Below are 15,593 nucleotides of genomic sequence, written 5' to 3'. Positions count from 1 at the left end.
TCGCGGATGTATTTATGACAATCAGTATTCCTGTTGAGAGACGGATGATAATTACGTCTATAAATTATCCGCAGCCACTCTCAGGTCACAGGTGATTGATTAATCCTCTTCAACTCCTAAAATAATTCCCCAGACTTCTGTAGAACACGAGAATTCAATTTGCAGGAACTGAAAACAAAAACTCAATGATTGGAATTGAATAAATTTCTATTTCACAAGTCCAACATGAGGGAACAATAACACTGTCACCGTCAGGGTCACTTTCCCGAAGACGTCCCTTAGTTTAGTTGTTTTGTTGTGCGTAACATTGCAGCAACAATTTGGAAATCTTTGCACGAAAACCGTAAAACAACAATAGACATTCATGTTAAAAGCTCCCTGTTTGACTTGCTCGGATGAAAAGGGGCATCAGTAGATTAAATAATTTGATTTCTTTATAAAGTTGTCAGATTTCATGCTGGGGAGAGGGGAAGAAATAAATTCTTGTATTGTGTTGTTTCATTATTTTCTCTTTTGTTCCTAATTTATTTTATTTTCTTCTTGAGTCCTTCTGTGTCAAGGACAATAGGACCTAGGAACTCGTTGACTTTGTTAGTCTGTCACACATTTCTGTAATATCTCTAGAATGGAATGAAATCTATTTGGAATCTTTTGAAATGGACTTACCACTAATTGAAATTAAATAATTCCTCTCTTGAAAGTTGATAGTTTTTAGTTTTTTGGTAAAAAGTTTAAAAACTAATTTTTACATTTTCATTTCCTAGTTTTCTACTCAAATTAACCTCTTTACTTCTTTTTTTTTCTCTCTCTAGGGTTCTGAAGAGTTTTCCAACACGAAACACAATTGAAGTGTTTTCTCCCGCGACAAGTGTTTTCACCCCTTTTGTTTTGACTTTAGATTGCGAGGCATTTGTTTTGGCCTTTGTTCTTCACTTATTATTTTACTGTTGTTACGTATCAGGAATTTCTGATTCAATTTCCATACCTACATGTATGTTTCGTTTTTGGAGGTATTCGCACAATTGTTGGTGTTTTTTTGTTCTTGTCGGGACAATTCCATGGTGGAAGATTGTTTTTACTGTTATTCATTTTCAGTGACTTGGATCTCGTACATCTATGTAGTTGCTTCATTGCTGTCTTTCCATGGAAATTAAAAAGATCGAACATTATTTCTATGGCTAACCAGGAGGTCAATAAAAGGCTATTCGTCCTAACTATAGGTTCAATCGCTCTTTAAACATACATAAGTTGTAAGGCTATAATTTACCGAGTTTATAAGCTTGTATGTTATACCTATCTAGTGTTTGTATAGCTGTAACTTTCGCAAGGCTATCTTCCGACTGAAAAGTTGCTGATTCTTCTTGTAAAGAATCTACCCAAACCAATGGCTGTAGCTTGTATCCTCCTCCGTACAATGTGGAGGATATAATAAATTATTAAATTAATAGATAAATAGTGTGAGATGCTAGGTAGTGACGTGTTGATGTAGTTTATTACTTACCTCTATATAGCAAGTAGATAGAGATGCGTTGCACTTACAGGGTGTTCCATAGAGAAAAGAGACACGGGGAATTGAGTCAGTACTCCGGTGGACTGTTCAAGAATTCAATACCTCTATTAGCAATACCTCAGATAGCAAACTGAATAACCTGACAAGAGTGGGTTTGATTCATCCAGTAGTTACCTGTAACTTTACCCCATTTTGTCCTGAACTTGGATACAAAAATTGGAGATTGATGTCCAATATTATAAACATGAATAGAAAATTATAGGTACCTAGCAGGTGTACTATTGAAGAATAAAACAGATCACAGAAGCTATTACAATCCAACCAACATCAACAGTAAGATCGGCTGGAAAAAGAGTGAAATCATTTTAGCTGATGATCCTCAGCAAAAGCTAGGAGGGCATAACTTATTCGTTTTACATTGCAAAGGTCAATATGAATAGCAATGGCTTTTCATTTGTGTGCAATTTTTTTCTCCACTTCATATTTTATTTTTTTAGCTATTGAAATGATTTTTCTAAAATAATTAATTTTCAAGAATAATTAAAAAACAAATTTTGACGTTGACGCTGGATGTATAAAATTACAAAATTACTCTGAGTTCTGCTTTTGCAGACATTAGCAACATTTTTCTGAAGGTCTCCTTTGTTGCTTTGTAGGTCTTATAATGATTTCAATCAATTGACGCTTATTGTTTCAGATTTCAGTTCAAATGGATCTCTCCGACGTTCATCTTTAACTACCTCATAAATTGGGTAAGTTTTAATGCTGTACCTACATACATTAAAAATAATAACAATTATAAATAAATAAAACGCTAGCTTCAAAGATTTGCCAAATTTATTAAATTTTGTACCTAATAGTAATACCAAGAAAAGATGCCAAATTTATGTCTTCACGTTTAACAGATCCAACTATTGTTCTTGAAACATTTTTCAGACTAACATGCATAACAACCAAAATCCCGTAAGGCTGGTCAAAATTAATTAACTTTGTACCAAATAAATCATACCCGGGACCAGAGCTATAAATGTTCACATAATTATACACCTTGCGATAGGCTAAACTATTGGGCTCCGGTTTAGCATAAAAAGCATTGTGTTTACAGGTAATGGGGATTAGCCATTGATAATTCGCAGGTATTATTGTGCTGAGGCCACGTTCATTTATAACTTTTTATAGGAACAGGGTGTTTCAGAAGCAATGCAAAAGGAGGTACCTACCTACCTACCTACCTACCTGCCTATCTACCTATACCAAAGAGCTGTAAAACAACCTCTAAAATAATGAAAATTGGGGTTTTTGAATGCGTAATTTTAAGTGGATGTGCCAACACTCCGAAAAAAGTTAAGAAACAAACAAACAATTTACATGGATATTAACACCTATAATAGAATCTTTCTGTGTAGGCAAATAGGCATGTATTTGGTAATTTCATCATGAAAAAGAATAGGTTCTGAAGAATTAAAAGCATTAATTAATAGCTAATAATAGATAGGGTTTTACCTAACCCTGTACAACACGTATGGGATTTGATTTATGTTCATCAATTTTTAATTTAAATATAATAAAAATGATTATACGTACCACTACTTCGGATATAATAACACATAACCCAGCCTAAAGATTGAAATTACCAAATTTTTATTAAAAGCTTCACACTGAGAATTCTATCCGTGTATAAGAGTATACCTATACAATTTATACAGCTATTGTTCTAAACTTGATATACGTAGCTTCCCCATCCACTTCTTCCTCGTCCTCTCCTTCTTTTTCTCAAGGTATATCATTAAAGGAGAAAGACGAACGATTTGGCATACATTGGTGTTTGTTCTTCGGTACCAAATTATAGGACATTAATAAAATCTAATGCCTGATTCTGATACACGAAACCAAAATATCGCACACCGAAAGAATCGATAAATTACTCGAGCAGTAAAGGAGGCCGTAAAGCACAACCTGTATAATCTTTTAATAATGGGTTTATGAGGAACAAAAATTTCCAGACAATATCGAGAACATACAGGCACCTGTTCTTATGTTAACTGATATGAGAACCAAGTGATGGTGGTGAGGTTGAGAAAGAGCCTCCGAGGAAAATCTTGGCTTTCAAAATCAAAAATTTCATTTTGGAATTTGGCAAGACCGTCACCTGATTACTAGTCACTAGATTACTAGACACCTGATTACTAGATTACTACATCAAGGGTAGCAATTTATAATATATACAGACAAACTTGTAGTAAAATATGTTTGTTTACAAATGTGGAAATTGACCAAATATTGATACTGTGTAGTACTGACAAAATTTGAAAACAAGAACTTAGTCTTACACATTATCATTATACCTACTAATCTAACTAAGCTATGAATTCGTAGGAACCTAGGTAGGTACTTCACCAAAGTTCTTTGCCAGTTCACTTTCCTCGTCCAATGTTCACCACTTAATCACTGTCACTAATCACCGGGTTGGTTCACATTATACTCCCCAGTGTTCTGGATTCAAGAATACAAGAGTGAAGAATTTGATATATTTAAGAGATTCATGAAGTTCGAATTTGAATTTCATCAGTAAATGATTTCTTCAAATTAAATTGATCCTAAGGGCAAGGAGATCCTAGACCTTTGACAAATGGAGTGTGCCTGAAAGCATATGATGTGTTTCAATCCACTCGACCCCAAGCGGAATAACCTACTTTCCTAATTTTGTTGCACAATTTTTCCCCGTTTACATGTTTCTACCTAAACACCCTAAGCATCTAGGTATTCTAGAAATCTAGACCATATCTATGTGTGATTGCAGAAAATTGAAATACAACAAAAGACATTCCCTACTAGCACTGTCCAGTTTATGAATTTTTGCCTCATTAATATCGAAATGCACCTCGTTTTTGTTCTTGTTCATAGTTTATGCTAGAGAAAGCCAAGTCTATTTGAAATTCACACCAAACTGAAACCGACCGTCATCGTTAAAGGACACAATATCATAGGTGTTGCTGGATAAACGGGGTTTCTGAGCTTCGTTAGGACGAATTTTATGAAGAATTGACAAAGGGCAAACGGGCTTGAAGTCGCTCATCGTATTAATTGTTTGAACGAATTAAATTCATAGAAAAAGATATGTAGATAGGTATTTGTAGGACCTATACTTACCTAACTTTGTATTTATTTTGGAAAAAAGAGTAATTTCTTACCTGTATTAGGAAAAAGCGCAATCATTCTGTCGTGTGTGGCATCTCACAATGTCCTATATGTCCTAATTTGTTTAATTCCACTCTCACATTACTACTCAGGTATTTTGTACTTTCGTTTAATAGCATTACCTTCTTTAGAGTTAAATGGGTGAAGACTTTGGGTGCTTGGGTCTTATCTAACAAATTAATTTGTGTCCTGTCAGTAAAAGTAAATTGTATTTGTTTTAGCAGTTTCGAACACATGAAGTTTAATTTACGGTCCGGAAATTTTTATGACTCCGATCTCAGGCAATAACAATAATAGGTCAGCACCCAAAGTGCCGTTGCGGACGGTCGTAAAAAAATTAAGAGAAAAAAGAGATGATAATAATAAAACAACTATCACTTATCTATAAAGCGTAATGTAATTTAGATGTCTGCAATCTGATTGATTGGGAGGATTGATTTTAACCCTTTGAATTACCCCAAAATGTGCGTGTGCCCATGAATAAATAAATGTCTCTTTACTTTTATACTCAAGTGGTAGGGGCTGTAGGACGTGTATATTTTTCCAGTGTCCTACTGATACCATACCTACCCCTTACCACATCACAATAGGCAAGATGAATTTGTCCGATTGATAGAAATTACCCTTTGAATTACCCCAAAATGTGCGTGTGCCCATGAATAAATAAATGTCTCTTTACTTTTATACTCAAGTGGTAGGGGCTGTAGGAAGTGAATATTTTTCCAGTGTCCTACTGATACCATAACCATACCCCATACCACATCACAATAGTCAAGATGGATTTGTCCGATTGATAGAAACGGAAATTGGTGGAGATGTCAAAAATACAAACACGATAAACGAGTTTGATTCGAAGGAAAACTTTACGGCTTGTACAAGTAGGTATGTTCAAAGAACAAACAAACGAACGAACTACATATGTAATCGAATTAACTCACAGCGTTCATTCAAATATTGTGTTGAAAATTCAAATCAATGATGATAAAAATCCAAACTAGAAGTCTCTTGAAAACCAAAACAAAATACAAACACGATAAACGAGTTTGATTCGAAGGAAAACTTTACGGCTTGTACAAGTAGGTATGTTCAAAGAACAAACAAACGAACTACATATTATGTAATCGAATTAACTCACAGCGTTCATTCAAATATTGTGTTGAAATTTCAAATCAATGATGATAAAAATCCAGACTAGAAGTCTCTTGAAAACCAAAATACACCAAGTGCTGAGCCGGTTTAAACTTTTGCCAACCATGTTTAACTACCGCATAAAAACCACCGTAGGCTCTTGATTGTTTATTCCCATTTATATTTCTCAAACCTATAGCCGTGTTAGGATGTAGATTTTTTCCCCTTCAAAATTATCTTATCTTGAAAGCTATTTACTCGTTTTTAATTTGAGCTTTAGTGGTTTTTAAAACAGGAGCTTAAAATTCGCATAGTACTATTTAAGTCATCAGTGTTATAAATCAAAAGTAGATACTCACTGTACATGGCTATATCAAACCTATCAACCTATCAGTTCATGTTGAAGACCGAATAACTTTTGATTGATTAGCAACGTGTGTACGTTTGTCTGTGTGTAATCTATCTTCCCTTTTGTGTACCAGCATCAACAATAATATCCCTTCTCGATATTTCATTCTTTTCAGCGTAACACATTCTTCAACTTGATTTCTCCTAATGTTGCTATTGAATGAAGTTTTACATAAGAAACACATTTCCATCGGAACAAGCAGACTGGGAATGAATGGAAAGTGGTGTTAATGTGTTCGTTGTTGTAGTCGTTGTTTCGACATCTTGACATAAGTGAACTCCGACATCAGCCTCTTCGTTCTAAGTTCGATGAAAGCATTGTTTTCTGTTGTCAAACTTGGAGGTTTCAGAGTGAAATTTTCCTATAAAATTAATACCATCCTAGGTGTAAGTACCTTGACACATCTAAGATAAGACATCTCCTTGTAAATCAAGAAGTACCGCCTTATGGTTATTTTGTTTACTTAATGGTGACCTCAGTTTTAGATTCACCTGCTTCTAATTGCTCTACTTCCATCAACATATCCATTGTATCATAGGAGAGAAAAACAAAGATAGCCCGGGCTTTTCTTATCGCGGATGTATTTATGACAATCAGTATTCCTGTTGAGAGACGGATGATAATTACGTCTATAAATTATCCGCAGCCACTCTCAGGTCACAGGTGATTGATTAATCCTCTTCAACTCCTCGAAAATAATTCCCAACTTCTGTAGAACACGAGAATTCAATTTGCAGGACGAAAAAAAAACTAATGATTGAATTTGAATAAAATTTCTATTTCACAAGTCAACATGAGACTAACAATAAACTGTCAAAAACAACGACGTTACAATGGTGTTGTTTTGTTGATTTGATTCCTGCAGAAGCCCTTTCACTGGGACTTTGGAAATCTTTGCACGAAAACCGTAAAACAACAATAGACATTCATGTTAAAAGCTCCCTGTTTGACTTGCTCGGATGAAAAGGGGCATCAGTAGATTAAATAATTTGATTTCTTTATAAAGTTGTCAGATTTCATGCTGGGGAGAGGGGAAGAAATAAATTTTTGTATTGTGTTGTTTCATTATTTTCTCTTTTGTTCCTAATTTATTTTATTTTCTTCTTGAGTCCTTCTGTGTCAAGGACAATAGGACCTAGGAACTCGTTGACTTTATTAGTCTGTCGTTGAATATTTCATTATTTTCTCTTTTGTTCCTAATTTATTTTATTTTCTTCTTGAGTCCTTCTGTGTCAAGGACAATAGGACCTAGGAACTCGTTGACATTAGTCTGTCGTTGAATATTTTGTTAGTCTGTCACACATTTCTGTCATATCTCTAGAATGGAATGAAATCTATTTGGAATCTTTTGAAATGGACTTACCACTAATTGAAATTAAATAATTCCTCTCTTGAAAGTTGATAGTTTTTATTAAAAAGTTATAAACTATTTTTTTTACATTTTCATTTCCTAGTTTTCTACTCAAATTAACCTCTTTACTTCTTTTTCCCTCTAGGGTTCTGAAGAGTTTTTCCAACACGAAACACAATTGAAGTGTTTTCTCCCGCGACAAGTGTTTTCACCCCTTTTGTTTTGACTTTAGATTGCGAGGCATTTGTTTTGGCCTTTGTTCTTCACTTATTATTTTACTGTTGTTACGTATCAGGAATTTCTGATTCAATTTCCATACCTACATGTATGTTTCGTTTTTGGAGGTATTCGCACAATTGTTGGTGTTTTTTTGTTCTTGTCGGGACAATTCCATGGTGGAAGATTGTTTTTACTGTTATTCATTTTCAGTGACTTGGATCTCGTACATCTATGTAGTTGCTTCATTGCTCTCTTTCCATGGAAATTAAAAAGACCGAACATTATTTCTATGGCTAACCAGGAGGTCAATAAAAGGCTATTCGTCCTAACTATAGATTCAATCGCTCTTTAAACATACCATAAGTTGTAAGGCTATAATTTACCGAGTTTATAAGCTTGTATGTTATACCTATCTAGTGTTTGTATAGCTGTAACTTTCGCAAGGCTATCTTCCGACTGAAAAGTTGCTGATTCTTCTTGTAAAGAATCTACCCAAACCAATGGCTATAGCTTGTATCCTCCTCCGTACAATGTGGAGGATATAATAAATTATTAAATTAATAGAAAAATAGTGTGAGATGCTAGGTAGTGACGTGTTGATGTAGTTTATTACTTACCTCTACATAGCAAGTAGATAGAGATGCGTTGCACTTACAGGGTGTTCCATAGAGAAAAGGGACACAGGGAATAGATTCCGTACTCGGGTGGACTGTTCAAGAATTCAATACCTCTATTAGCAATACCTCAGATAGCAAACTGAATAACCTGACAAGAGTGGGTTTGATTCATCCAGTAGTTACCTGTAACTTTACCCCGTTTTGTCCTGAACTTGGATACAAAAATTAGAGATTGATGTCCAATATTATAAACATGAATAGAAAATTATAGGTACCTAGCAGGTAAACTATTGAAGAATAAAACAGATCACAGAAGCTATTACAATCCAACCAACATCAACAGTAAGATCCGGGCCGGGTGCAGCCTCGGCCCCGCGTTGCTAACTCTAACGATGGGCCTGTCCACGTAATATTTATGTATTAAGAAAAACGTAATATTTATTAAGAAGATCGGCGTATTCCCCCCTTTCTTTCTGAAGGGGACTGCTGGTTTCCTGTCCCCTTTAGCCCGCGCCCGAGGAAAATGGGAACGGATGGAACCCCCTATGCACGGGCCTGAGTAAGATCGGCTGGAAAAAGAGTGAAATCATTTTAGCTGATGATCCTCAGCAAAAGCTAGGAGGGCATAACTTATTCGTTTTACATTGCAAAGGTCAATATGAATAGCAATGGCTTTTCATTTGTGTGCAATTTTTTTCTCCACTTCAATAGGTCACGCATTTCTTCTTTTCTTCTTTAATCCCATCAAGTGAAGACAGGCATTCGGTATATCCGAGTCTTGTGAAAAAGTACATTATACAATTTCATGGTAAAATGAAATTTACACCTCCTTGGTATAATATTAATATCACAAGTATTTCTTTCTATTCTTCTCTGTGCGCCTTTCAATTCCAAACTTTCCTCGAAGCGTAGAACTTTGAAATCTTCTGCCCTTATTGGAAGGATAGGAAGTATTGTTTATGTGTTCTTGATGATGGCAGGACTAAATGTGCTCTAAAACTTAAAAATACATCAATAAGTCATCAAATACTATTGTAGGGTGATCTTGTGTGTATGTAGTTATGTACCTACATGGTTTCATTGCGCTCTTCTCTCAATACTCTCAAATACTTTAGACGTAGGTAGTGTTCTCATTTATAAAATTTACTGGTAAAGTACTCACATGCAATAGTGCTTCCAATAGTAGTTACTATACCACAGATCATCTTGAGATACAACCGTACATTAGTTATATCCAAATTGACCCGGGGGCACCTAAAGGCCTCAGTACTTGTTTCACAGAGGTCGTGACCTTTCTCCTAACAAAATTTCTGAGTGAAAGAAGCTTGAAATGTAATAATTCTTAAAATCATGTTAACGAAATAACAGGTTGTTGTTGTTTCTGATAATGCTGATGATGATTTGGTTTGGATTCAATCGGTGCTGAGATGAGATCATGAGATTAATTTTAGCTTTGTTCTGCACCGTCGATGTAAAATCTCTTGTTTGGAGGTACTTAGCCAATTCATTGTTAAACATGATTGTGAAGTGGTCATTTGGGATAATGTGCTCAAATTTACAGCATGTATGATTTGCCCCGGTGATAGCTCAGGGATATAACGTTGGAAGACAAAGAAATCCCAGTGAATTTATTGATTTTTTTCAACATGGAACACTCTTTTTCAACATGGAACTTGGCCTGGCGCACTACCGAACAGATATAGCCATAGTAAAGGACTGTCTGGTAATTGCCTCTGACACCAATGAAGGTAATTGTAAACAAAGGAAGAACCAGGAAATTGCGAGTCTTATTTATGTTTTTCCGATCGAATTTGTCTCGTTTCCAATCAAGTGAATAATGCTTGCCTTTATTTTATTACTACGAGAATTATAAATCGTTATTGACAAACGGAAAACGGAGTATTTGACTCAAAAATGATGATTTTGGGTCATGGCACCCAAAACTAGCACTTTGTCTAGAAATTACGAACCAGACGGAACTTTTACAAATGCTACACAGAATATGCGAATATGCTCCGCCGCAAATTTTCACCAATGCTTGATTTTGAAAAACAACTTACAAAACGCAGAAATTTAGGCATACATAAGTCGTTTTAGATACTTGTAAGTTGTAGGGTTGAAAAAATCCGTACCTACACTGTCAAAGATTAGTGAATACCTTGGACCTTACAATCATGCATAACTAGATAGCTACTCATTGATTTTATAGAATCTACCTACTAGTATTTACGTATAATATTTTATATATTGTATAAAGGAGGCACCTACCTTATACAATCGGAAACTTTTGATTGATTAGCAACGTGTGTACGTTTGTCTGTGTGTAATCTATCTTCCCTTTTGTGTACCAGCATCAACAATAATATCCCTACTCGATATTTCATTCTTTTCAGCGTAACACATTCTTCAACTTGATTTCTTCTAATGTTGCTATTGAATGAAGTTTTACATAAGAAACACATTTCCATCGGAACAAGCAGACTGGGAATGAATGGAAAGTGGTGTTAATGTGTTCGTTGTTGTAGTCGTTGTTTCGACATCTTGACATAAGTGAACTCCGTCATCAGCCTCTTCGTTCTCAGTTCGATGAAAGCATTGTTTTCTGTTGTCAAGCTTGGTGGTTTCAGAGTGAAATTTTCCTATAAAATTAATACCATCCTAGGTGTAAGTACCTTGACACATCTAAGATAAGACATCTCCTTGTAAATCAAGAAGTACCGCCTTATGGTTATTTTGTTTACTTAATGGTGACCTCAGTTTTAGATTCACCTGCTTCTAATTGCTCTACTTCCATCAACATAGACATTGTATCATAGGAGAGAAAAACAAAGATAGCCCGGGCTTTTCTTATCGCGGATGTATTTATGACAATCAGTATTTCTGTTGAGAGACGGATGATAATTACGTCCATAAATTATCCGCAGCCACTCTCAGGTCACAGGTGATTGATTAATCCTCTTCAACTCCTTGAAAATAATTCCCAACTTCTGTAGAACACGAGAATTCAATTTGCAGGACGTTTTAAGAAATGTATCTGGGACGGAATAGGCAAAAGCTCTAAAGTTTACACTCCTATATTAGGTATTGACTATGGATCGATACTGGGATAAATAGAGGGGGGTAAATTACAATTTTATGCTCTTACATAATAGTAAATGTGGTGGCTATTATTTAAACTAAATTAACAATATTAATATACGGATAAATTATTGTTATTAAAAAAATCTTATATCATATTTCGATTTATTTATTTGGGTCTTCCTTAATTATAATAAATGATTGGAATCACAAGATGATTTAATGGTCGTATAACAGTGCTGGATATTTCGATTACATGTAAATGGTTGTAGAACCTACTTACCAGGTAATCTTCAGAACTTCAGATTTACGTTTTTTTTTTTTTAATTATTATTATTATTTTAGAGATCTCACCTACTGTGTGCCTACAAGGCAAAAAATTATGTATTTATGATTTGCAAAAACATAATTCGCATTAATTAAAATGTAACTGTACTATCTCACCGATTCAGTTTGGTATAAATGGCACATCCACCAATTTCGCTTCTATTAGTGGATGTGCAAGAAGCACCAAATGTTCAACATTGGGACTCGATAAATCAACCTAAATTCCCATGGGAAAATTAATTCTCAATGTAATCCCTTTGTCATTACACTCCCGATTTTGAAAATTTGGACCGATTGCAATACTTTCATTACTAGTATAGCTCCGCTATACTGTAGTAATAGAAAGTAAAAAATCTTATATCATATTTCGATTTATTTATTTGGGTCTTCCTTAATTTATAATAAATGAGTGGAATCACAAGATGATTTAATGATCATCTAACTGCTAACAGTACTAGATATTTTGATTACATGTAAATGGTTGTAGAATCTTCAGAACTTCAGATTTACGTTTTTTTTTAATAGAGATCTCACCTACTGTGTACCTACAAGGCAAAAAATTATGTATTTATGATTTGCAAAAACATAATGCGCATTAATTAAAATGTAACTGTACTATCTCACCGATTCAGTTTGTATAAATGGCACATCCACCAATTTCGCTTCTATTAGTGGATGTGCAAGAAGCACCAAATGTGGATGTGCAAGAAGCACCAACATTGGGACTCGATAAATCAACCTAAATTCCCATGGGAAAATTAATTCACAATGTAATCCCTTTGTCATTACATCTAAATGTCTTTATTTAAATGTTATCCAGACAGGTTTACGATGAGATATTTCTTCAATGCACAATCGGCACCAAATTATAATTCCGATATCTTAATTAGTTTTCACACATTCATAATTTCAAAGTGGTTCGGTTTAAAATCTTCATATTTATGACCCATGATGTCATCACGCTCTTAAACGTTGTAATTATATTCTGGAACGATTTATCGTTTTTTCGACCTTTTCAACCCAATTTGTGTAGTTGGGGCATTTTGTGGAGAGGTCGAGACTTTTTCGAAGGTCCTAATCAGAAATTTATGCAATTTTAACAATGGATTGAACCTGACCAATCCTTTTGAAAAAAGAAAGCTGGCGTGAACATCACACGACTTTCTATTACATGACGGAATAACAGGATAAAATCTTCGCTTTGTCTCACTTCCCCCGGCAATCAGGCCCAATTACTCTCTCTCATTTCGGAGGAAAATCATTTAAGGCACATGAAAATTCAAGTCATGTTCTATCAATAACTTTTTTTCCTTCTCTAAGTGTGCCTAAACTTCCCTACGCTTTGTCTCACTTCCCCCGGCAATCAGGCCCAATTACTCTCTCTCATTTCGGAGGAAAATCATTTAAGGCACATGAAAATTCAAGTCAGGTTCTATCAATAACTTTTTTTCCTTCTCTAAGTGTGCCTAAACTTCCCTACATATTCACCCTGAACTAAAGATCTTGCTGAAATAACAGCAAAGAATGGGGAGTGTGAAAAATGTGATTAGGAAGCCCTCTCTCTCTCTCTCTCTCTGTCTCTCTCCCTCCCTCTCTCTATCTCTCTCTCTCTCTCTTTCTCTCTCTCCATCCAACATTTTTATGTCATTTTTGTTATTAGTGTCATTGTGTAAGGACAAAATACTTCAACCTCCTTCTCTGCATTCCCCTCCTTCTCCCTCTTCCCCTTTCCCTAATTTTACCTTGTGTTAACAAAGAAAAAGATTACTACTTAGTGTTGCCTCCCTCTCTCTCTCTCTCTCTCCATCCAACATTTTTATGTCATTTTTGTTATTAGTGTCATTGTGTAAGGACAAAATACTTCAACCTCCTTCTCTGTTCTCCTTCTCTGCATTCCCCTCCTTCTCCCTCTTCCCCTTTCCCTAATCTTACCTTGTGTTAACAAAGGAAAAGATTACTACTTAGTGTTGCCTCCCTCCCTTTTTTTCTCTTATTTCCCCTATTTTTACCCCGGGGGCAATTTATTTGCTCTTGTGTTAGACGACAAATTCTTCGAACGAATTTTTGCCTTCGTTTTTTTTTTTTCTGAGGCTTTTGTTCGATTAATAGGTAATTTTGCTGTTTTAACAATACCTATTGGCGTTTTTTCTGATGCCTTTGTTCGAGTATTATAGGTAGGTAATTTGCTATTTAAAATTGGGAGGCAAAAGAAATTGCTGAAAAAGTTCTTGTTCAGACCAAGACAAGTACCTACTTTTAAATTTAAAAAAATAAATAATAATAAATAAATAAAATCCAATTGCTAGCCAGTGAATGGTTCACAGGGATCAAATTCTATGAGCGCCTGCTCTTGGATGTATAAATATGCAACACGCTCTGCACTAAACCAGCTATTTTTGGGATTTTGAAGGGCCTCTAAATTTAAATCCTGGGATCTTTGGATCCTACTCCCAGAAATCAGCGGATTGAAATGATCAGCTCTTAGGGAAAGTTTTGTAAAAAACTATAAAAGTTTGTTCCTAGACAACCTAGTTTTTATAAGTAGGTACTCGTATTGGGGTATTTTTCTCCCATTTCTAGACAAAACAAGGCCTTGTCTTGTGATTTCTATACCGTCTCGTAAATTTCAAGATGAGACGAGAAATTTCGTACATCACTTTTACCCCCCACCTCCTTTTTCCCCTGCTCTTTTTTCTCTCACTCCAGCAATTGATTGTCATTGCCTCACAATCAAAGTCAAGGAATCTTACAAGGAATCTTACAATGGACAGAATTCAAAGCACGTATACCTATCTCTAATTCCAAAAAAAAAAAAAAAATGAAATAATAAAATATTAATAATAAAGTCCCATACACGAAATAATCATTAATTACTCATGGAAGCCTTACGGGTAGAAAAAAAGCTTTGTTCAAATATTGAGGAGAGGGGGAGATACCGGACGTTCAAGAAAAGAAAGCTATTATTTCTCAACAGATGAGGGGATACTTTCTCTCAAAGCTTTTTGTTAAAAGAAAGCTCCCGAATTGTGTCTTGTCCTCTGATTTGAAAAGCAATTTGTCTGGTCCTCTGACTTGAGGGTGCATTAAATCAATGGATTTGAAATTTTGAATCTCAGCCGGGGGGGAAATTTTCTAGAGGCTTAACCATTCCTCGATTGGTATATGATTTTAATTGAATGGGTCCTAAGAAAACAATCTAACCAGAAAAAATAACGTAAAAAATGGGTAAGAAAAAAGTTTATTGTCATTATTTCATTATTACCTTGGACTTTCTGAAGGGAGCTAGGTGCAATTCTTTGTCCGCACATTTCTGGAGTACAAATTTTTGTCGATGGTGGGATTCGAACCCGGGACCTTCTGCATGGCAAGCAAGCGCGTTACCACTGGACCAACCGTGTCCTTTCTGAAGGGAGCTAGGTGCAATTCTTTGTCCGCACATTTCTCCACCTCAACTACTTTTCATCTGAACGACCCTCTTCCTCCCTCGCGTCTGAACTGAATTCACATGACTTCCTCACACAAAAGAAATCTCCTTTTTCCCGAAGAAAAGAGAAATCCCTCAGAGTTCCGATTATAGATTTCCGGAGACTCGATTATTACTGCAGCCAATATTATCAGGGGGGGTGGGGCACCTTATTTGTTATTCTTGTCGCTTCCTCACACAAAAGAAATCTCCTTTTTCCCGAAGAAAAGAGAAATCCCTCAGAGTTCCGATTATAGATTTCCGGAGACTCGATTATCACTGCAGCCAATATT

At 35.3% G+C, this 15,593-nt stretch overlaps 1 protein-coding gene across 5 annotated transcripts in view; it reads left to right on the top strand.

The window, feature by feature from the left end:
• The window catches only part of LOC103506355 (probable serine/threonine-protein kinase dyrk1), a 175,707-nt gene that overhangs the window by 25,473 nt on the left and 134,641 nt on the right, over positions 1-15,593 (top strand). For 2 of the 5 annotated variants that reach the window (XM_026821425.1, XM_026821421.1), the window contains exon 1: positions 2,206-2,262. The exons of the other annotated variants lie outside the window; for them this stretch is intronic. The gene's annotated coding sequence lies outside the window, so the exon portion shown is untranslated. Of the gene's footprint in view, positions 1-2,205; positions 2,263-15,593 lie in introns of those variants that run through there. 5 annotated transcript variants of the gene reach the window in all.

This window comes from Diaphorina citri, unplaced genomic scaffold (genome assembly GCF_000475195.1).
Source record: "Diaphorina citri unplaced genomic scaffold, Diaci psyllid genome assembly version 1.1 scaffold229, whole genome shotgun sequence".
Lineage (NCBI taxonomy): Eukaryota > Metazoa > Arthropoda > Insecta > Hemiptera > Psyllidae > Diaphorina > Diaphorina citri.
The sequence above is the reverse complement of the archived record's forward strand: the minus strand, read 5'-3'. Positions and strand labels throughout refer to the sequence as shown.